This window comes from Indicator indicator, chromosome 5 (genome assembly GCF_027791375.1).
Source record: "Indicator indicator isolate 239-I01 chromosome 5, UM_Iind_1.1, whole genome shotgun sequence".
In the NCBI taxonomy this organism is placed as follows: domain Eukaryota; kingdom Metazoa; phylum Chordata; class Aves; order Piciformes; family Indicatoridae; genus Indicator; species Indicator indicator.
Window position 1 is genome coordinate 27,824,017 of NC_072014.1, and position 22,954 is coordinate 27,846,970.

The window sequence follows — 22,954 nt, forward strand, 5'->3', positions numbered from 1 at the left end:
TGATAAGCATTAAAACAAGACTTGTGTTTTCCCAGTCTCTTTTGTTTCATTTGAAGGAAAAAAATCTATATCTGATATTTATTATTTCTCGATATAACAGACACCACTGTTAGCATTTAATTTTCCTTCTCTCTCTTTTTTCCCCAGATGAAAACTTAGTAAATTCAGCATCTGTGAACTGTGTTGCAGCCTTTGAAGGGCCTTCAGAACCAGGCACCCCAAGGGAAAAGAAGACATCCTGCAGTTTAGGCCTATTATAAAATTCCCTCATCTTCACACCATGTTCCCTTCCTGACTCCAGAGAAAGTGAGCTGTTTATTATTGCTCCTGGCTAAAAGGACTTCAAGGCCCACATTTATCCATCATAATTTTAGAAAGCTATCTGTGACAACTGTGTTTGAGGTGAAGTCCAGCTGAAATCTCTTTTCAGTCCTCAAGAGAAGAGAGTTCAGCTGGGGGGATCCTGGCTGGCATTGGGCTGAACATTTTAGTTTGTAGCCCTTCTCAGACTCGGCCACACACTGATAAAATTGGAAGTACTGCAGGGTTCGTTTAAGAGGGCATTTATAAGAAAAACTATGGTTTCACAGTTAAGGAGCTCTGCTGTACTGTGGTGGAGTCATATTTAAGTATGATCTGATTTTGAACTGACTCTAGACATATTCCCTGCATCCCGTCAAGCGTCCTAATTACAGTTTTACAGACCCTCTCTCTTGTCAAGCCTGTGCCACCACTTACAAGAAGGGAACAAATTTTCAGCCAGAAATTCATCAGAACCCTTTTCCACACCTCACTGAAGGTCTTCTAAACCTGGGAATACTCATGTCTGGTATTCCACACTCCTGAAAATCCACTGGTGGGTCCATCTGATGGAATCCTTGCAGGTAGAAGAAAGCCAGAACTTTCTGCCAGTGTAAAGCACAAAAAAGCCCCCCAAAATTCTTGTTCCAAATCTTGTTGTAATTTTGATTTTACTTTTCTTTTTGCATTGTTAACCAATGAAAGGATTTTTTCCAGCCAGCACCATGATTACTTTGCGTGGTTTCCTTCCACAGCTACTCAGCCTTCAGCTGTGTTGTGAAAACTTAGAGTTTCCTAAGAAAAAAGGGAAAAGGCTGGACATTACTGGAAATAGGTGAGGACCCCAGGGATTTATCTGCAGGCACAGTGAAAACTAGGTAAAGGGAAAGCAGTGAAGTGTACCTAATTAACAGGACTGTAAGAAATCATGTTCTCTTACCTTTTGAAAGAGATGTAATTGCATCTGTGGAAAGTGATCTATTTCCTCTTTAAATCCTGCTCCCATGATGCACATCCTTTCACCTAGTCTTTTGATTAACATTACTGAAGAAGACTGTGTATCTTGTGAGCTTAATAGGAAAAAAAAAAAGTTTCTTCATTCTTCTAAATGTTGTTTGCAGAAAACAAACAAATAAACCAAACCAAACCCCACCTGTCTTAACTTTATGCTTTCCTAATTGTCCGAGGAGAAACTAGAATATTAGAGGGGAAATAACAATAAGAAAGAGTTTTGTTCCGTGTAAAGTAATGATACTGAGATCTGGAAAAGTTAGGGCTGAAATATAGGATAGAAAAGTAAAAATGTTCAATAGTGGAAGAGAAGGTGGTAGACATACGGAGGTGATAACTGACCTAAAAATTATTTGTTATAGCAAAACTTCACCAATTCTGACATTTTTATATCCTGTGAAACGTTAAGAAGTCTTCAAGCTTAAGGGAAAGGAGAAAGAATACATCCTATAAGCATTATTTTTTTTAAGAACTATAAGAGTGAAAAAAAAAAAGTATTTTTTCAAAGAGAATAATGCTGGAATGTCATCTTGAAAGCAAAGGGATTTTAAAATGAAATCTACATTTATAGACGTCTAGCTATTTTCCTGTAAAAGTGAAGATTAGCCTCAGCCCAGCTCCTATTGCATCTTTAACTCCTCAAGGCTTTTGTTCCTTAGTAATTACCTTGGCATTTTTGTATGCATTTGAAATATTGCACTTAATGAGCAGATCATATGAGCAGCTGCCTTTTATTTAAGGCATGTGGTCACTGATCAGATCTTAATTATATTCCTGCTTGAAAGAGCCAACTACAAACAAGGTTATGCTTAACTAGTTTCTATGAGGGAAGAAAAAAGGCTGGGGAGGGAAACTGAAATCTTTTAAAATGGAAATTCAGAGGATGCTGCTAACTCTTTTTGTTACAGTTTTTAGAATACGAGTATGTTTTCCTAAGGCCCAAGCTCCTGGATTCCAGTGTTGAGTACACACTTTTTCATTTCTAAGTATAGAATGTAAGTCTTGCTAGGCTTGAATTGGCAGGTGCAGTTCCTTTGTGCTGTGAAAGATTCATGTCTTCCTTCTGTCACATTTCCTAAGTAAAAGTTAAACCTTAAATGATTTACAGGTATTTGAGAAAATATACAGGAATGTTTTGAATAAAAGCAGCACATGTTGGGTGGTTATAACCTGGCTGTTTATAAGAAATAATTTAGATCATACTAGCTACTGAAATACATGCTAATTATTCATCACCCTTACTAATAAATGACTTAATAACAAGTATGATTGTTCTAATTTTTTTTGTTGTTGTTTTTACTTTTTTTTTCCCTTTGCTTGTTTTTTTTTTTTTTTTTTTTTTGTTAATAGATGAAGATGTGCTTGGTTTGGTTACTTGAAATTTAGAAATAACTGTGAGAGGATTGGATCAACAAAGTAGAGAAAAATGGTTGAGTGAAAATCTGTTGACAGATGATTATTCTCCACTCTCAGAGAATCTGTGATCTGTAGTAAAGTCTTTGACAATGTAGCTTTGGCAGAGAATGTGACTTTCAGTGCTGTATCACTGCAGATATTTTTTTTTTTTTCCCACTTCCATTTTAGTTTGGTTTTGTCTGTTGAGATGTTACAATTTTGGGACAAAAGTTCTTTATGGTAGCTATGGGCAGCACCCCCTGCATGTACTGAGGCTGAGTTGTGAAGGTACAGTAGGTCTAGCGGCAACTGCTCTTGCCATTTGCCAGTTGAGAGCTCCTCCCACACACAAATGCACCTTTCCTTATTCTCTGCTTTTCTGGGAAGCAGGTGACAGCTGTTTTCTTTAAACTGGAAGACCTTTTCCAAATTGCATCAACTGAGGACCTGGCTGCTTTTCTGTCAGTGTCTTTGTCAAGAGAAGACACCTTTTTGCTCTTTCTGTGAGGTGGGAGGTACTGCTGGAACCAGCTCTCAATAGTGTAATGTCAAATTCTCAAAATGTCAGATTTATTTTTACATGTGATGCTGTAATTTGGCTTCCTGCTGTGCAAATGAGGGGATTAATTTCCATAATATAGAAATAAACAGTGAAGTTGATATTTCTCCATCTCTCAGTGCAAATTAGCAGCTGTGAGTGAAAGCAGCCAGTTTTGACTCCTTTTTTGTTCTGCCTCCAAATAGCCATTGATGAAGAAACCTGCCCCAGTTAAAAAATATTGGATGCCAAACTGGTAGTACCTCCTTCCTACATCATTTCCTTCCTTGTTTGTCTGGCTTTGAGGCTTCAAGTGTTTCAAACAAGTCATGGCTCTAACTCCCCCCCCTCCTTGAGCTAAAAGCAAGGAGGAAGCAGGGCTTCTGCATCCCAAGCTGTAAATCCTGTGTGATACACACAGCACAGTGAATCAAAAGACCTGAAGCAGAGGCACATGATTCCCTCTGCAAACTCTACTCTGGAGATGCACCAGGTCCTACCTTCCACCACAGCTGGAAATTCTTGAGCCAGTCCAATGATGGTTTTTTTTAGAAAATCCTAAAATCTTGGCTGTAAGCTGTTAGATGTGGAGAGCTTTGTACCTAGGACTAGGTAAAAAAAAATAAAAGTATCTCTGTAAAGCTGGTTACTGTGAAAAGCTGCAGGACTCTGTGGACCATGGCTCAGAGTCAAGTGGGAGATGGCACTTCCCCTGATAGGACAGCCATTTGCAAAGCTATCAGTGACTAATTACTACCAATATCAGGTTCAATACAATTTCTAATGCTGATGAGTGACATCAGTGGATTGGGACTGGGAGTTTCCTGTTTCAACCTGCTGGTCTCACTGAAGTGTGGAACCGAAGAAGGCAGGATAAGAACAAGTGAAAAAGCAATATTGTGTGCTCCATGTACACAGATTTTTCTTTCTCTAACAATATTATGTCATTATCCCTCAGTCTTTAGTGCACTAGCTTTGCCACTGAATGCTTTCCATGAACTCTTTACCTGGTACTTCTGAAAGACATTGTGTCTTTGTTTATTCTATTTGACTTTTGGAATAATTTGTTAACTACAGAAAATGTCTGATTTTCACTCTTGGCATGACGACACTGCATGCAGTTTCCATCTTTTTATGAACTTATTCTAGACAAATGTGCTTACATCTGCCTTAATACATATGTACAGAAGCTACAGCCTTGAAAAGTGCTCAGGGCTGCTATTAGTGAATTCTTTATCATATAGTGATTCTTGAAGGCTATAACTTGTGGAATGATTCAGACGTTTCATGAATGAATGGGGCACATTTATTGTTATTGAGTGGGCTTATGTTATTCACTGAATGGTATCTGAGCCAATTACTTGGTGAAAACACCTTCATTTTGAGAAGTTAAGTGCTCCAACCATTCAGGCTAATGTTGTGGTGTGTTAGTGATTTTTCTATTTTTTAAATCTATTTGTTTTATTTGCATGGTTCATCTGCAGAAGAACTATCTTAAACCAACAAATAGCTGGGTAGTTAAATTGTCAGATCAGTCTTCATATGCCTTTGGTGGAGAGAAGAAAGGAGAGTCACTCTATCCTAAGATATATCTTAGACACAAATCAGTCTCTAGAGACTCCTGTCTCTTTTCATTGGTTGTGAACCATTAAACTGTTTCACTTTAGACAGGTAAATGTAGACAAATCCACCAATGACGGGGCAGAAGTATTAACAGGTGGCTTCTATTAACAAGTGGCTTCAATAGTGGGAGTAAAAAAAAGCATTGCTGTTCTCCAATAAAACAAACTGGTTACTATAAACCCATTGCAGGAAAACTGTACACCAGACTAAGGTGGGCAGCACTTCTGTATGAGTCACTGAACCCAGAATGCCCTGTACCTACCTCGAAGTCAGGTCATAAATAATTTACTGAGTAACTGTGGTTGTGTATACACATGGCTGTGCCCATTCAGAGTCCTGCAGAGTGACTACTCCGTGTGTTGTCACTCTGTGTTAGTGTCTGATCATGACTTTGTTCAGTAGCAGGGAAATGTTCCATGTAGCTTGGAAACAGTAAAACTGCATTAGTAAATGAGCCAGGGCAGTGCTGCCATATAAATATTAATGATTGGTGTCTCTGCACAGCTCTGTATTGCAAAGTCCTCTTCTGTCTGCTCCTCTGAATTCTGGGTGATTTGGGATGAAGAATCCTTTCAAAAGGGGTGGTCCTGGTAGGTGTGCTGAATTTATATCACACAAAACCAGCAGAGAAACTGTGAGTGAGACTCCAGTTTGAAGGCAAACCCATGTGCTGTTTAGTTCACATCTCTGTAGGAACATCGTATCTAGTGATCATTTACATTTTCAGTTCTATGCCAGTGCTCTCTGAGGTATCATCTAATTAGTAAAAGGTGTTTGAGATTCTTTTATAATGTCAGATGATTTCCTACTCAAAAAAAAAACCCAAAACAAACAAACCAAGAATTCTACTGAAGTTTTTAAAGATTTATTTTTATTTCCCCATAAAAATAAGAAAAAATAAATATGCTGCCTAAACTGAAGGAAATACTTCAAAACCCTTTTTTGTTTTTATTTTATTTTTTAATTCAAGTGAGCTTTACCTTTATCGCTTTTATCTTATGACATGCTCATAGCTGAGACTTTTCATATGTTATATCAAGACTTGCTACAATTGCTGGTAAGAGTATGGCAGTCTTGCTTACCAATAGGCTGAGGAACCTCACTAGCAGAACCTGTAGGAAACAAAGTCTCAAAAACATGTACATCAATGTGCAAGCACAAACAATTTTTGACCAGTTCCAACTAAAGCTAGAAACTTTGACAATATGTTGTAGAAAATTAGATTTATCTTTTCCAAATTGTGTCCTGTGAGAAGATCAGTGCAGCTTTTGGGAAAATTTTAGATTAAAGATATAGTGTGAGAGGCAAGAAAACCTAGCTCAGTATCTCTCATTTCAGTGTGAAAGGCATGAGAAATGTTATTGTTAGGATGTAGGATAAGAATTCCTTTCAGTACACAATAGTCTGTATCTCTAATATCAAAAATCAATTTCTTCTGGAAGACCAGCTTGGACAGTCCTTGGAATCAATGCTTTAAAGGTGGTTTTGTTTGTTTGTATTTGTTTTTATTTTTTTTTCCCATCTGCCTGCTTCTTAGCTTTGCATTTTGAATGTCAGTTGCAATGTTATTCTCCATTTCTAGAAAATCAAGAATGGGTTATGAAGGAGGTGATGATGCTTCCTATGTTTTTCCTATGAATGTGGTAGTTTAAATTTAGAAGTTATTTTAATGAGTGTTGACATGGTAGGTACATAGTCCCTACTGTACTAAACCCTTGGTATATATCTGAGGATATTATTTTCAAAATTAGTACATATTTTAAGTCTGAAATGCAATCTACAGGTCAAGCCAAAGGAAAAAAAAACAACCAAAAATCCCCAACCCAAAGCCTTACAGCTTATTATATGCAGAACTATGATGCTTGTATTACTAATTAGGCCTTTACTTCTATGCTTTGCTGTTTCTTGTAAGAGACAGTATTAAGTCTGACAATACCATGTTGAGAATCACCAGGTGGAGTTATTGCACACATTTTAGAGATTATTTTTCTGACTATATAAGCACTGTTTAAGACATAGTTACATTAGTTTTCATGTCGTGAAATAATTTCTGGCTGTAGGGTGTGTCATAAGTCATAAAGGATGCTATTTTCCATTCTTAAACTCCCTATCCAGAGTCTGTTGTTTGTGGAAAGTAAGCAGTTATATTTGGTCCTAGTGTCTTAAGGCAACTGTCTGCATGCTATTTGCAATTGTCATTGTTTTAGGACTGCACATACAGTGTGAGTACACACATGGAAGTGGGGGATGTAGGCAAATCCTGAAGGAAATATCTGAAGGGGAGTGTAAAAGGGGATAAGAAAGTGGAAGAAAAGGAATGAGAAACACAGATGATGTAATGGAGATGAGAAACATGCTGAGGGCCTTGGGGTATAGGGCAGACAGTCAAGTATAAAATAGATTTGAAAAATGCTGCCGGGAGAGTTCTGACCTGCCTCAGATTCACTCTGGCCACCAGCAGCAGTGCAGGATGGGTGAGAATATGACAGATGTCTGTCACTATCAGACTCCTTGCTAGGGGGCATGCAGCAGCTCTATCTATGCCAATCTAATGAAGGCATATTGATTAATTGGGAGTCTGCAACTGCAGTTACAGCTATTCTGTCTGAATGTCAGTAAGATGATGTGAATACCTACTTTAAATGTTAAAATATTCTTTAAATTGTAATCATGTGTTTCTTTTGCTCTTTGGAGTCAATCCACTGAGATCTCTGACTCAGAGTGATCTTTCAAAGTCAAGTTGGTATTTGAAGAGTACTTAATGTCTGCCTTGAAAAATGTAGACAAAATACCTATTAAATGATGGCATTCAGTATTCATCGGGGGGAACATCTACAAATACTTAATAATATAAGAATTAAGGAATAAATAGTAAGAATTAACTGCTTACTGTGGGTTTTGTGATGGAGTTTTTTTGTCTATTCACCTTGCAAATAAAAGCATAACAAATTAACAAAGATGCCAAATCAAAGAAAAGTTATAACTATAAGTAACTTTCCCCAAAGAGCTTAGCACTGGATATGCTTTCTCTGTCACTTCACATCAATATGGAGGTTAGAGTTTTTAGGGTTTATTACAGATTTACTGAGAGAAACTATGCTATATGCTATGCAAGAGGTCAGTCTGGAGGATCATATTGATCTTCTCCTCTTCCCTATGAGACAAACAAATGATCCATTTCTAAAAGAAAACCTGCCTGGAAAGGGTGGTTCAAGCACAAGCACTAATCTGTATTAAGATACTGGACTGTATGACAAACTGAATCAAAGTCCTGCATACAGACTTCTCAGAGATACATGAAAATGCAAATCCTGTGAAATGTGCAATTGTTTAGTGCACAGAAAGTTGACTTTCACATGGGGATCAGCAGAGACAGAAAACAAATAGTGAGTCAACCATCCTGAATATTTACACTGTCACTTGATAGTAGGCAGGCAGTTTAGGAAATGCTGCTTCTAACAGTCATCTGTGCTTTACAGGACACAAAATGCCCCATATCTCACTGAATAAGAAGTGCCCATTTTCTCTATAGCTTATTCAATGAGGAACATCCTGGATGCTCCCATTTTTGAAAACAACCTAATTACTGAACTTTAAACTACAGGACCTAAGAGCAGGAAGTAATTCCATATGGCACTCTTACACTACTGGGTTGATGGGCAAAGAAAAAGAGGAAAAAGGTGTCCTGAGAAACAGTTGAGGACTTGATTCCCACCTCAACTTTTTTAGCTCTGAGGCAGAATAAATTTTGCTTGTGTGTCTTTCTTTCCTTTCTGTGCTTTTGTCATATGACATTTTATTGTCCTCCCACTGATATTGCAAGAGATTACTTATTGTGAAGCTGAAGAAGGAAATATTGCCACTGGCTTCTTTCACTTACCTTTCTATGAGTTAAGGTTACTGAAATGAAGATTAAGGGCAGGGGGGAAAGGAGGGAACAAAGCAGAGGAAATGGCTAAGTGAACAGAATGACAGCTCTCTGTCTAGGAGGATTTGCTGTGAATCCAAGGAAGATGCTAATCAAATAAGTGCTTATCGTCCCTTTTTGCAGCGTGAGTATCTGTACATAATTAGGTGTACAAGCTGCTAAATCTCTTCTAAGAAGAAATGCTGTGGGGGTTGAATCATCACTAATGATCTTTCACATTATTGGTGTGAATGAAAGGAATGTTAATCTCTCTGCCTATTTACCTTCTGAGAGATGTAAATTTTCTAAGAGCAATTTGTCATAGGAGAATGTGGAAAAGAAATATCTCTTAATTCCACTGAAGGCTTCACAGGGCTGATAAAATTTTGTTAGGTAATTCTTTGATTCCTCACTGGGATTTAGAACTGCAATCAAATGTCCTTGGTCTCCCTTTATTTTATTAGAGGTTTTTGTAATAATTAATTTTTGTTTCTAAGGGAGAAATTTCTGGCTTCAGAAATTCCTTCTTCACAAGAGGCATTTTCTAAACAGTAAAGAGGGACATGTGATACATTAGCATTTTCTGAGCATGTTTCATACAAGTCTTTCCAAAGATTTAATATTTTAAAAATTAATTTACTTTATTGACACTAGTTATGTGTCACAATTGTCCACTAGCTGTCTGCATTGCATCCAGTGAGGTCATTTATTTGTCTGTTGGTGTTGCCATTGTTTGCTAGATATTCTAAGGCAATAAAAAGTGTTTCTATGAACACATTAACAACAAAAAGGATGACTAAGGAGAATCCTTTCCTGGACATAGGGGGACACAGTGACTAAAGATGAGCAAAAGGCTGAGGTACTGAATATCTTTGCTTCAGGGAAGTGGTGGATCCCCCAACCCTGGAGGTATTTAAAAAGACAGATATGGGGCTTAAGGAGATGGTTTAGTGGTGACTTGACAGTGCTAGGTTAATGGTTGGACTTGATGATCTTAAATGTCTGTTCCAACCAAAAAAAAATTATGATTCTATGTGCCTTTTCCATGCATTGTCCATAAGGGTGATATATAATTATGTTCTGCCAGACTAGATCAGACTCAGGAATTTTAGTCCATACTCTGGATCCACCACTGATAGGCAGAGTAATTTTTAGAACATATAAGAATTACAATCATGGTTATTTCTTATATCTGCCTGTGAAAAATCCCACTTGGTCCTCACCCCAGGTAAATAGCAATTGGCTTTAATCTAAGCATGGCAGATTTTTTTCTCTTTCACCATTAGTAATTTGAAGTCTTATAAAAGTTTATCCCTCTGAATGTACAGTCACTCTAGGAATCTTTCCAGACTCTTTTACCCACTGATATCTCATGGACGAGTGGTTTACAGTGTTGTGGAAACTTTAAACTGCATCTAAAGCACAACAATCATGTCTGTTTTCATATTACGAGAAAAAGAGAATAGAATTCCAAATCTAGGTTTAAGGTTACTGATTCTTTCATGTTTTTTGATTACATCTTGTTTTATCTGTCCAAGGTACTGCATTCTACCTGGGACCCAATGGCTAGTTCTAGGGGCCTGTGAATGGTAACAAACCAAGGTAAGCCTATTGTCAGTAAAGTTAAATTAACACTGTGATAGTCTGCACAGATATTGTAAATTAAAAATTATTGAAAACCACTAAGGTCTAGTCAACAATTACTGCCAAACTCCACACCTGGCTTTAATGAAGTGAAAAATCTTCGTACAGAAGCAATTTCTGTTTTCCTTGAATCGTTTGAAGAGGTTTCTTTTGTTGTCTTATTAGAATTGTAGATTGAAGCAACCTTGACAAACTGTAGGGAGAATATTAGAATATAATGAAATGTCTTTATGTCTATGCTGTGCTCTCATGTCTTAAATAGGTGGGTAGTCTCTACTAAAGGAAAGGAAAAAAATGTATCAGTTGATCATTAAGCTCAAGGTGAAAATGAGCAATCAATGAATTTTGCACAGGTCAGTATCTGAACAGGGAGTACAGAATTTCAGCCTGGATTCTTGAGCTGTGTGGAAGGGAGTCTGCTCACTTTTCAGATAGTAGGTTGGGTAGCGCAAAAGGCAATAACTATTGAAACAGTTTTAGGAGGAAAAAAGTTTTTCTCTTCTGAGGAGAAAACATTGGTACCTTAACAAAATGTTAATGATCCCAAATTGCCATAATCTTTGACTAAAAATTACATAAGGAAAGTGAGCAATTTGTGGTATTCAGAAGTAGGTGCATCAGTGATGTTTAAAAGCAGTAAGATAGTTTTTGGAATCAGAATAAATAAAATTAAATAGATTCATTCTGCTCTCTTCTATTTTTCCTATTTTTCTTTCTGGTTGCTGAAAGCCCAGATAAGGAGAGCTTTCCTCATTTACATGACATTGCTCATGTACTGTGGAGTGGGAAGCACTGTAGATATTAGAGCTCCACTATAGCTTTTTCTGTAATCTGTGTCATGTCTTCTCTACTTGCCTTGCAAAAGAACAGGAGTCTGACTTCTTTTACAATGCAAATTGTAAAATCTTGGACCAGCAAATGGAAAACAGCAGCTAAGAAACAGTAGAACATGGTATGCAGAACCTGTTGTGATCTTGAAATCCTCTTCTCTGAAGAGGAACCGCAGCTCAAAACAGTAAGCCATGCTGTTATACTGACAGGAATGTGTTACCCTGTATGACAGTGACATTCAGTGGCCTTTGGCACAGCCTATACCATTTATGTGGCACTTGTCATTATAAACAATGTAGCCTTAGTGCTGAGAAGCCTGTGTATCATACCATGCAAAAAATAGTGCAATTTTTCATGCTTGAGCTGTTCATTAGTGCAATGGATCTTATTTTTATCTAAGAGACTGCGGGCTCTGAACTGTGAATTCTAATTTAGGATGTCTTTTGCATCACCTTACACAACCTGACAGACTCCAGCCTGGTGTGAGCTTTCTGCCTCTCTGAATGGGGAAAATAATACCCCATTCTTGTGAGATCTGTTCTTACAACATATATTTATCTGAATCAGGTGCCTTTGCTCTACAGAGTCCTGAATCTGTTGGTAGTGCAGGAGAAAATATGCTGGCAGAAAACATAATGGCAATGAAAATGTGCTCAAGAGAAAGCCTAAATAGCCACCTTCTAAATTAATGTTTTGCCACTAAATAAACAGCAAATACCAAATCAGTTGGACTCAGCAATGCCTTCCCCCAGTGAGAATCACTAAGGGATATGGCTGAGAGACAGCCAAGTTAATTGCCTCTGGTTCTGTTCAGATTCAGATTCTGGCAAGTCCCATTCGTGTAGTGTTTGCCTCAAGCTGTTTATCCCTGAGCCAAATTGCCCTGGACCCATCTGATCAATCTGCAGATCCTGGACTTTGTAGTAGGCTTAGGGTTTCTGGAGATAGAGATGTATGTGTGACACTCCACTGCACAATGTAAATGGATATCTGTACCACCACCCAGTGCTTTTCCCCTCTGTTAACCAGTTCCTGTCTTGAACGTAGGAAACTTCACTGATTAAACCTTTTGGACTCTGGGGCAGCAATTCACAGATGCAAAGGCAATGGCTTCATCATGGAAACTGTATTGCAATACATTAGAAAATGTGTGGCCCCCAAAAGCCAGTGTCCAAAACCCTGATGGGAGTGAGTAAATGCTCCCTGCAGATTTATTCCATTATTTACCAGGCAAAGACAAAGCTGTCAACAATGATATCTCCTTCCCAATTAAGCTCACTATTACAGTCCATAAATCACAGCATGTCTTCCCTGTGGGGAAAGAAAACCTTTACAATTTCTGAAAATGCTCATAAACACAGTGTGCAGGAAATAGCTATGTTTTTTAACAAAGCACATTCCATCATATGGCCTTAATATTGAATCATGACTAAGGCTGTTAAAGAGACCAAGCAATTATTCTATACTTTAATGCCAGGTGAAGATGTGCTAAAGTGTTTTTTCTGTCACAGGGGACTGCTGATCATTTTGATTAGTATTGTTTTCTAGCCCTTTGCCACCAAATCATGGAGAATAGGGCGATAGGGAGTTCTGTTCCCTTCTCCATTGCAGGATCAACTCTACCCATTTCTGTCTTCAGAAAATACCCAGTGACAAAGATGCCAACAATTTTCCCAGGGGATTGATTCCAGTGATTTGCTACTTTTAATTCAGCAAGATTCTATTTCTGAGCAGCTTGATTCCTTCGTGCTACAATGTGAGCCTATTGCTTCTTATTTTGGACTCTTTCACTTGTTCTTAGATTTTAAATTCATCACGGGAGATTGTAGTTGTTCAGGTTTTTGTTTCGCCTTGGCTTTTATGGTTTTAATTTTATTTTTTATTTGGGTTGGTTTTTTTCTTTCGTCTTTTTTCCTTTCTTTCCTTCTCTTTCTTTGCATCTTCTTCTCCTTCTTTTTCAGACTTTGAGGGATCAAACCTTGTCCCACACCCAGAATTCTTCCATGAAACCGGTTTATGAAACCTAATAGCAGAAATGTAAAGTCTGCACTGCTTAATACGACAATATTAGACTCTACATGAAACCAGATTCAGGTAACTGAACAGGCACTGGTGAAACCAAGTCTTCAAGTTTGCTCCCTAACCATGGAATATAAAAATAAAATCACTATGATGACTTTTAGTGTTTACGAAACCAGGCATACAGTTTCTGTGCCTGATGTTTAAAGGGAATGAGGAAAGTTTGCCCAGATAGAAGGAAAAAATAGATTTAGAATTCTTGCTCCAGGTAGAATTACAGTTCTAAAGGACTTGGAAATGTCTAGAAAGTAAACTAGAAGCATGAGATTTTAAAACCTCATGAGGGATTACACATTCCATTAAAACTACAAATCAGACATCCTTAATCTCAGAGAAATAATATGACTAGAAAACATTTCCTCAGTAATCAAGCCCAATATCTTCTTATATACAGTGTTGTTCAAAGACTGATCAAACTCAGTTTTCAAAATAAAAGGATGATGAGAGGTGCCCTTCCTTCAGTAGTGGGAGGCTCTTCCAGAATTTCAGAGCTGTGAGGTCATAGATTTTTCTTTACTTTCCTCTACAACTGTATTTATGGCCAGTTTGCGGTACTCTAGAATGCTTTACTTGTATTCCTTTTACATTCTTACTGTTCCTGATTATATTACAGGTTGTTTGCTCGGGTAAGCAGATGTTTTACTGATCAGCATTTGAATACTTTGGATACTTGGCAAGAGAAGTGTAGTTCTTGTGCAAAGAAACCAACACTTAAGATCAGGGTGGCTGCAGCCATCATAGACAAAAATCATGCTTCTAAGTCTAAGAAGTGCCATGCATATTAATAAATCCTTTAAATTTGTTCCACTAGGTATTTTTGAACACTTATTTTGCCCCTTCAGTTCTGAATCACCTAAATTTCTTATGCAGGATGCAGTGGTACCAAGGGTAACAGGGGCAGTGTAACCAAGTGAGATGGATTAATGTACCCCCAGCACTTGCTGAAGCATTTCCATCAAGAATGTAGCAATGGGTTTAGAGTCTGAGACACTGTGATATTTATGACTTGATCAATGGATAATGCATGCTTCATTACCTATACTTCATGTTCACTGTGAGTTTTCAAACCTAAATTTGAAGTAATATTAAAAAAAAAAGAGAAAGAAAGAGGATTTTCTGAAATAGAAGCTGCTGTCCTTCGGCCTCTTCTGAAGGAAAAGTACATAAAATAGCTATTGTGGAGATGGACACATAGTAGTGGCAATAGAAAGAGTGTATTAATGGAGCTAAACCAGTGACAAGAGAGCACATACACTGCTAGAGGTGAGAGATTATCCTGCAGCATAAACACATACTGTTCTTATTTCTAAAATGGAAGATGGGAGAGGTCTTATGAAAACTTGGAGAGATGATGCTGTGCAAGGTGCTATACAATAGTTAGTTTTGTGCTATCCGTTGCCTTGTGTCCACTAGGACTCCAAATCTGTAATTCCAAATGCCATTGACCTTCTTTCCTGCTTCCTAACCTGTGTCACTGGATTTCATTTTAAATGATGCATTTAGCATGTTACAGACAAATGCTAGAAACCTTTAAAGGAATCTGATTGGTTGGAGGGTGAATTGATACCCATGGACTGTCCCACAGTGTGAGAGTGATTTGAAATGGCATGTAGCAGGGATTGTATTTTCTGTTCATGCATTTATTTTTGCATAAAAATTCCATTAGCAGACTTTCCCTGTGTGCTCTATAGTAAGATCCTTTTCTCATTGAAGGTTGGACCAGATGATCTTTCAAAGTCCCTTTGAACCTGGGCTATTCTATAAGGAAGAACCATTAAATTTTCAGTGTCTTTGGTGCAGTGTCAAGATGGGCACAACCATCTCTGGACTGGGTGTGGGATGGATGGAATTCAGATTTGCTTTACTTTGGCTCTAGGAGGGGGATAGTAGTGCTCTGTTACTTAAGAGCTTCAGATTGCTTACTAGAGATCAGAAAGGACAGAATTTGGCCTGTAGTGAACACTGGAAATCATCTGTGGGCCCTGCAAGGGTAGAGTGCATTGGCATTACCAACAGTGACTTGATATATTAACTGAGAAAATGGAGAATAAAGACAATCTTCTGTCAAACAGAAGCCTGTCTGCAATTGACCCCCAATACTCTTGAGAAGAAAGAATCCTTTATGAAACAGTCATCCTTCAAGGAATCAGTGCTCAACTATCAGAAGGTCTAACCTCTAGAAATATCCTCTAAAGAATTAAATTAGAGACTCTGAGGGTAGGATTTTATCTTTTGATCTATATGTGTGGTACATTGTTTAGATTAGATACACAGGCTTTAAATAGCTAATTAAATGCTACAGTCATCAAGGATTTGGCACTTCTTTAAAAGAGATGCTGGGACAGGGGTTGTTGCTTGCTAGTGGGGAAATAAAGTTCTGAACAAAATAGATTAACATCTTTGTTTTAATCTTGGTGCTCTGGCACTTTTTGTGGAAGCAAGTCTGAAATGTGGTACAATAGCTTAAACTGCTTTCCAAAAAGTTGTTACATCTTCTCTGTATAAATACTAGCATTCTGATCTGCTCTATACTTTTTTTTTTCTGGTTTGTTTTTTTAGTATTTTGTCCTTTTGAAAATTAATTGTGAAACACAGTGGCTAAGCACATAGCTTGACACAACTGAAAGAGCTGTGAGAAGCAAGGAAATGTTGCTGAAAGCAAGAACAATAAACTGAATCTGTTGCTATGAAGAATTCTGCTCTGATTCACAAACTGCTCAGAGGGAGTTTTGGGAAGGATTGCTACTTAGGTTTGAATGTATTCAACCCATGCTTTTGCTGGACCTATACCAGATATTGCTTGGTTTGAGCAATTTCTCCTATTCCTCTCCCCCTGTTTCTCCTCTTTTATTCCTTCCCTCCTTCCCTCCTTCCCTCCTTCCCTCCTTCCCTCCTTCCCTCCTTCCCTCCTTCCCTCCTTCCCTCCTTCCCTCCTTCCCTCCTTCCCTCCTTCCCTCCTTCCCTCCTTCCCTCCTTCCCTCCTTCCCTCCTTCCCTCCTTCCCTCCTTCCCTCCTTCCCTCCTTCCCTCCTTCTTTTTTTCCCCCAACAACAGATAGGCTTAGCTGTTGTTTCTTTGTTAGCCCAAAAACATACTGTTTGCAACTTGAGTCCCTCTGTTCCAGTGTGTTGAGGTGGTGTTCTCCAGATACAACACTGCTGACTAGCTGCAGGCTTTTCTCTGAGCTATTCCTGTTATTGCTTGTCTTCAAGTATTATATCAGCATTCACATACCCCAAACTGTTGAGACATTACTGTGTTGGGCACTATACATGCTAGCAGAGCAGGAGGAGAGGAATCCTGGCATGGTTGGTTCAGATAAAATACTAAATAAAAGGATGTCAGGGAATATTCTGACAAAGATTTCAAATAATAGTACTCCAACATCACTGTGAAGAACATTACTGGTGAAAGTGAAATACAGTTGGGACTGTCCTGACTGATCATGATTTTCTTCTTGTCTAATAAAAATGGTGAAGTTCCATGTTTTATTGCTTATCTGCTAGTAAACCCCGCTCAGTTATGTACTTTTTCCATTTACTTCATGGGGAACAGGGCTGAAAACTGCTAATTGCTGCAGCTGTCTTGGATCACCTGAGGATCTTTAAAAAGTTGTAAATTCCTGGAGAAGTTTTAAAACCAACAAATGAAAACAATTATCCAAATTAATCATAGGAAAGAAAGAAAGCAATTAAAATGCTGTAGAGACTGGCTGTTCAGTAGGACATCTTGATTTGTGTGTTGCTAGTTAGCATTCTAATTGCTTCTGATAACACCAAAGAAAGTCCACATTTCTGCTTGAATCCATTCAGAATGTTATATTTAATAGGAGGAGGTGAAAGGGATATTCTAGGCAAAAAGGTTAAGAAGAGAACCCTCACTCCAGCTGGAAAAAAGAATATGTGTGTGCAGACATAATTTGAAGCTACTTACTAATAGTTCTGAGCAGAACATATTAAAGGTTTTAGCAGAAAGCCAAGCACTTTATTGTGGCTTATACAGCAAATTCATGACTGCAGTATTGCACAAAGTGTACTGATACTGGTCCACATATGTGAAGTTTTTTTTTGTTTTTTTTTTTTTAAATCAGAGTTTGTGAGGGATTGACTATAAAGGAACAAATAACTTTTGGGGAAAAATTAAGACAAAATGGGAGAGAGTATGAAGAAGAAGAGAGGGAACTCTGTAGCCCTTCCAGTGAGGGATTATTTAGTAATATCCAGACAAGTGGCTTTGATAGCATCAGTTGAAAGATGATTCCTTTTGAACTTTAAACGAGACAAACATAGTTTGATGCTTTTCCTTTCTTTATTCTGAAACTGCATCTGAATGTGACTGTTGGTAGAGAAAATACTTTGAGGCACTGAAATGAATTCTATCAGGCATTGTTTTGTGCCTAGTAATATTCACCAGAAGTGGATCTGAATTTAAATGCATTTTCAGAGGAACTGCTGATCAATTTGCTTGTGTTACTGCCTCCAGAATTTGATGATAGATCAGTACAAATACGGGTTAGATGATGCTAGGGCAGGCAGAAGGAGACATGTTCAGATTTGTAATTTTGAACTTGGGCTTTAGACCATGTCCGTTCACAAGCAAAGATCTAACCTTCTGAAAAGCTATTTGGGAAGAATTTGAGCAACTTCTGTTGGGCATTGGAAAGTTATTGGAGGGAAATTTTTTTTGCCATCTTTAACATTGATTGGAGTCTTAAACTGAAAAGATTTAATATGTGTTCCTTGTGCAGTAAAGATTCAGGGTAATAAAGAGTAGGAAGGGTTGGCTGATTTTGTTTGGAAGAGAATAGGTTTTGTCTGATTTCTATCACTGAAAGGAAATTTAGTGGAGGGGTTCTGAAGTGCTGAGAAGCCAAAGAGAGTCTTAAGAATAGGGACAACAAACAGAGAACTTTGAATGTAGCCTTGAGAGCAGAACTGAAACAGAATGACATAATTTGCACATCTGCATCAGCACCGAAGAAAGATCACACAGTCTGTAAGTGCACTGAGGACTCCTGAATTTTAATAACAGTTATCATTTGAATTTTAAAATTATGTTTTTCTTTAGGTATTTAATAACTAAATGAGCATGAAATTCAGCTGTCCTTCCAAAGAAAGATGCTATCTGGAAAAAAAAAAAAAAAAAGTGTTCAGTAGCAAAAGGGAGAGGTCAACCTACTGAGCATCATTTATGTATGTTGTGTAATTCCCCAGGGAATACAAAACATATATATCACAGTTCTAGAACTAGTTCCTGGGTTAAATTAAGCAGGGAAGTCAACCAGGGTCCTAGTATTGTGGGGAAAACCTCATAGAAACCAACTTTAGTTTAGGACTTCTCTGTGCCGAGGAGGAGGAGGAATGGTCCTGAACCTGAAACGTGTTCATAAAAACCATCCAGAAAAAAAGTTTTTAAAATTAACAAATTAATTCCTAACTATCAGGATTGTACTGATAAATTTGGACATGTTTTCCATAAATATCACAGAGTAGAAATATTCTGATCAGATCTCTTAGTAGCTAAGAAAATAAAATCCCACTAAATCTCTATATTATATGCTGGATATGATGCCATATGTTAGCATTTATATAATTTCCCTGAAATTTGCAATGAAGGCATTTGATCAGTGATTTGGAGATGGACTCTCTTTGTGTATGTCTTCCTCAATTACCAAAAGCAGTATATAACTCTTGATGCAGTACATGCCTGCTTAATGACTAGTCAGACTGTTAATTGCTAATACTTTTTACCAAGGGCTGACAGCTCTGTGCTATGGTAAGATGACTAGAAATATATGGCAACTGTCTGTTGCCTCACTCTTCTTTCATCTATCCTAAGCAACCATAAAATGGCATCATTCTAAGGTAAAAAACTGCTTTCTACAATGGGGGGACAAAGGATCTGGAATAAGATGGAACCAAAAAAGTTATTGAGGGAGGGAAAACACAGGGCCTGTTTTAGAAGCTAAAAGGGTCATACTGATCAGAGAATCAAATATTTCCTAGAAGTAAGGAAGAGGGCTTTTTTGTCTGTTCTTCTGTAAGATTGTTCTCTGATGCAGTATTAATGATTGAGGAAAGATGTAAAAGTATAATGAACAAATCCATGAATGTGAAGTTTGAGTGCACCCAGTTCTGAGGTTTTCATGCTTTATCAATATGCCTTCCCAATCTGCTTGCTGCAGAAATCAGTGCTGTCTGCAGCAGTGTTGCAACATACTGCTGTTTGGCAACAGAAGGAAAAGTCTCAAATGGGATCAATTTTGCAAATGACTGACTTCTGAAAAACACCACAGAGCATAGTTCACAGAAACAAAATAACAACGAGAAGTCAAACCCAAGAACAAAGTCCTGGAGGCTCTGATGTGTCATCGATGCAAATGACTAAAAGATCCAAGGCTTAAAGAAATTAAAATGTCATGCTTCAGTTCAGTTGTAGTGCTTAAAATTATGTTTATAATCTAATATTTATTCATGCAATCTTTAGTATGCTTACAAATGTCAAGGTAAGTGCTATTCTTGTTCATTAAAACATTTTGTGGATCAGTATTTTCATGATGCGCAAGGAGGAAACAATTCTCAATTATTTTCTACTTTGACTGACATTAACTTGCCTGCATCTTCAAAAAAGTCTGTTGATAAAAACATCTTCCTCTTACCATATACTATTCATTAGAACACCTGAGCACCCTGTGGTTCCTCATGAGGAAAAACTTTATTAGAACAATAATTGCAGTGAGAAATACCAATTACCCAGTTACTTCATCTGTCTTTTCAACTTGTTACAGTCAAAGCTTGATGGCTTCATGGCAGAGTCTTTTCATTATTTTCCTTTCCTTTAATAGCTGAGTGAAGGCCAGGTCCTTCACAGGACAAGTTATGTTTTGGTGTCTTCATTCAAATTTACAAAGAACTCATGAAAGTCACTGCTTTCAGTTAGGATCCCTGGCTAGAAAAAACCCTGTATTTTTCCAAAATAAATTAAGTAAAACATCCCAAGCCTTCCAATAAAATAGTTTCTTTAATTGGTTTGCATGAAGTTTTTGGTGTCAATTACAATGTATGGTATGACTTGCAGATGTGGTACACTTAGCACTCCTGATTAATAATGTTGGTATGAAGTTTTGAATGCTCTGCAAAAAGCTTTATCAAAGTAGATAATGATTTTTGCATAATTCAGCTAGTAGTAAACTGAAACACCTATGGAAAATATATTTTATATCTATACTTATGTCTGTGTCTATTTCACCATTACCAGAAGAGTTATCAGAACTGCTTTGACAAAGCTTTTTACTTGTATAATATCTATAGAACTGCTTTGACAAAGCTTTTTACTTGTATAATATCTACAAGCAAGGCTTAATGGAATCCTCTTGTTACCTCAATCGTTTGCTCTGCTGTCAAAATCGATGGTCGTGGTTAAGACAGCTGCTTTGGCACCCCACGTTGGTTGCCAGTTTTGTAGACTGGGGTGATTTCAACACAGTCTGCTTTTCCAACCCTTCTCTCTACACAGAAGGGGGAGGGAAAGTAACACAGAAAAAAACCCCTCTGGGTTGAGATAAGGAGTTGAGATAAAGAGCTTTAATGAGAAAAATGAGATAACACAGTGCAGAAAAGTGCATTAAAATGCAGAAGCAGTAGCCATATGCTCCCCACTGTTCCAAACCCATGACTACCCAGAGGAAAAGACCAACACCACAAACCCAGAAACTAAAACCAGCAACCAGAACAGGAACCCTCTCATGTTACAATCTGAAATTCAAGCCCCAGGCAGCACTTTCATTTTGGAGCTCGCATGGCAGCAGCATGATATTTGAAGATCAGCAGCAGATTCAACTCAGCCCTTGACACAATCAAAATTAAGGAATGAATCTTCACAATAGCCATGAAGTAGAGGGTTTCTAATGCAATTGGGGAAACTGAGGCAGACAGCTATATTTTTGCAGAGGTGAGATATATGACTGTTGCATGCTGGAATCAGATTTTTTTTTTCTGTGTAGTGCTTCCAACACCTGATTTACCCAAAAGAAGATCCTTCTTTTCATGCCTCTCTAACATAATCAAAGTCCCATCATGTTCTCTGATCAGCTGATTCTGTGGTGCACAGATATGGTGTTCAAAGGCCAGGAGGAAAGCCAGAGCTCATCCTAGAATAGATGTCACTTCAGATGCAATATCCTTTTAGAACACTTACTATTTGCTGAACTCAAAGTAGTTACTCTGCTAAAAAGTAGTGAAGAAATTAGGTCTCTGACTTTGTGTGATTATCGGCTTGTTTCTGGTTAAAAAGAACAAAAGTCAGTAACTGATAAATCTGAGTTGTTTAAATGTACACTTTCAAAATGCTGAACTATTCCTATTTCTTTTCTAAACAAGCAGAAATATCTATACTTTTAATTAAAGTATAGTTAATGTTTGAGACATTAAGCAAAGGCTACTGAATTCCACAAAATCTATTGGTTTTTCTCGGCTTCAGCTCAGGTTTTTGTTGTGGTTAGGAGCAAAATTTTCATGCAAATTCTCACATAAGTTCTTCTTTAAATGCTCATTGACCAAGACTCCCCTCATCTGTCAAAGTCCTGCTCTGAATGCAATATTTCTTAATTAAGACAAAAGAGCTTACTTAGTCTCACAGTTCATTATTTCATGTAGGAAAAATGCATGATAAACTGGCAAAACAAAGGCAGCCAAAAGGAAATTTCCAACTCAAGCTACTGTATTGATTTGGACAGGGGCCAAAGCACACAAACTCAATATTATGACCATGGTATAATGCTGAAAAGCTGTTACTGGACAAACCTGTACCTTTTTTTTTTTTTTTGGTCTATACATTTAACCCATTGTGGTACCTGACACCACTGTAATTTCTCTAATGATTTTATGCCACAATTTTGCATCAAAGTTTATAGAAGAGAGCAATAGGAAAATCTCTCTTTAAGCCTCTTGGCAAAAGAACCATTTGGAAGAAGTCTGTTGACAGCAGTTTCATCTCAGTCATGATGTGTATCAATGACAGATATACTTTGGAAAGTAGAGATTCAGGTTCATCTTTTACATTATAATTAACTATTTACCCTAACATCTCCTAGGTCCCATTCTTTTTACTAACTCATCTCTTTTCCCCTCTAATTCACTGTTGGTGCTGTATAGTACTATATTTTTCCCTTCTTGCTGGTTCTGTCTCTAGGTCACCTCTCATCTGTGAATCCACTGAGGTGCCTTATTCTTTCCAATTTTTCAGTACTGGAGTTTTGAAAATTATCCCATGGCTAAGGATATTGAGTTCTATTGAGGTACATTAGCAATTCTGAGGAGGTGGAGAAGAAATTTTAGCTATAATCTATAGGAAATTAAATATTGGAGGTTAGACATATTTTACAACCTTGTGATTCTATTATTTAATTATAATATGAGAAATATAGTAAGGTTTTTGGTTTGGTTTGGTTTTTTTTAGATGTAGTAGATTTGTTGTGCATGGAAACCAAAGCTCAGATGTCAAGAGTTAACGAATTGTCAAATTAAATATTGCAAGTTCTTAGCTAAGGATTAGATAACAAAACACAGAAGATGATTGTTCCATTGTCTAAGTGTATGACATGTCTTGAATACTGAACACAGTTCTGGC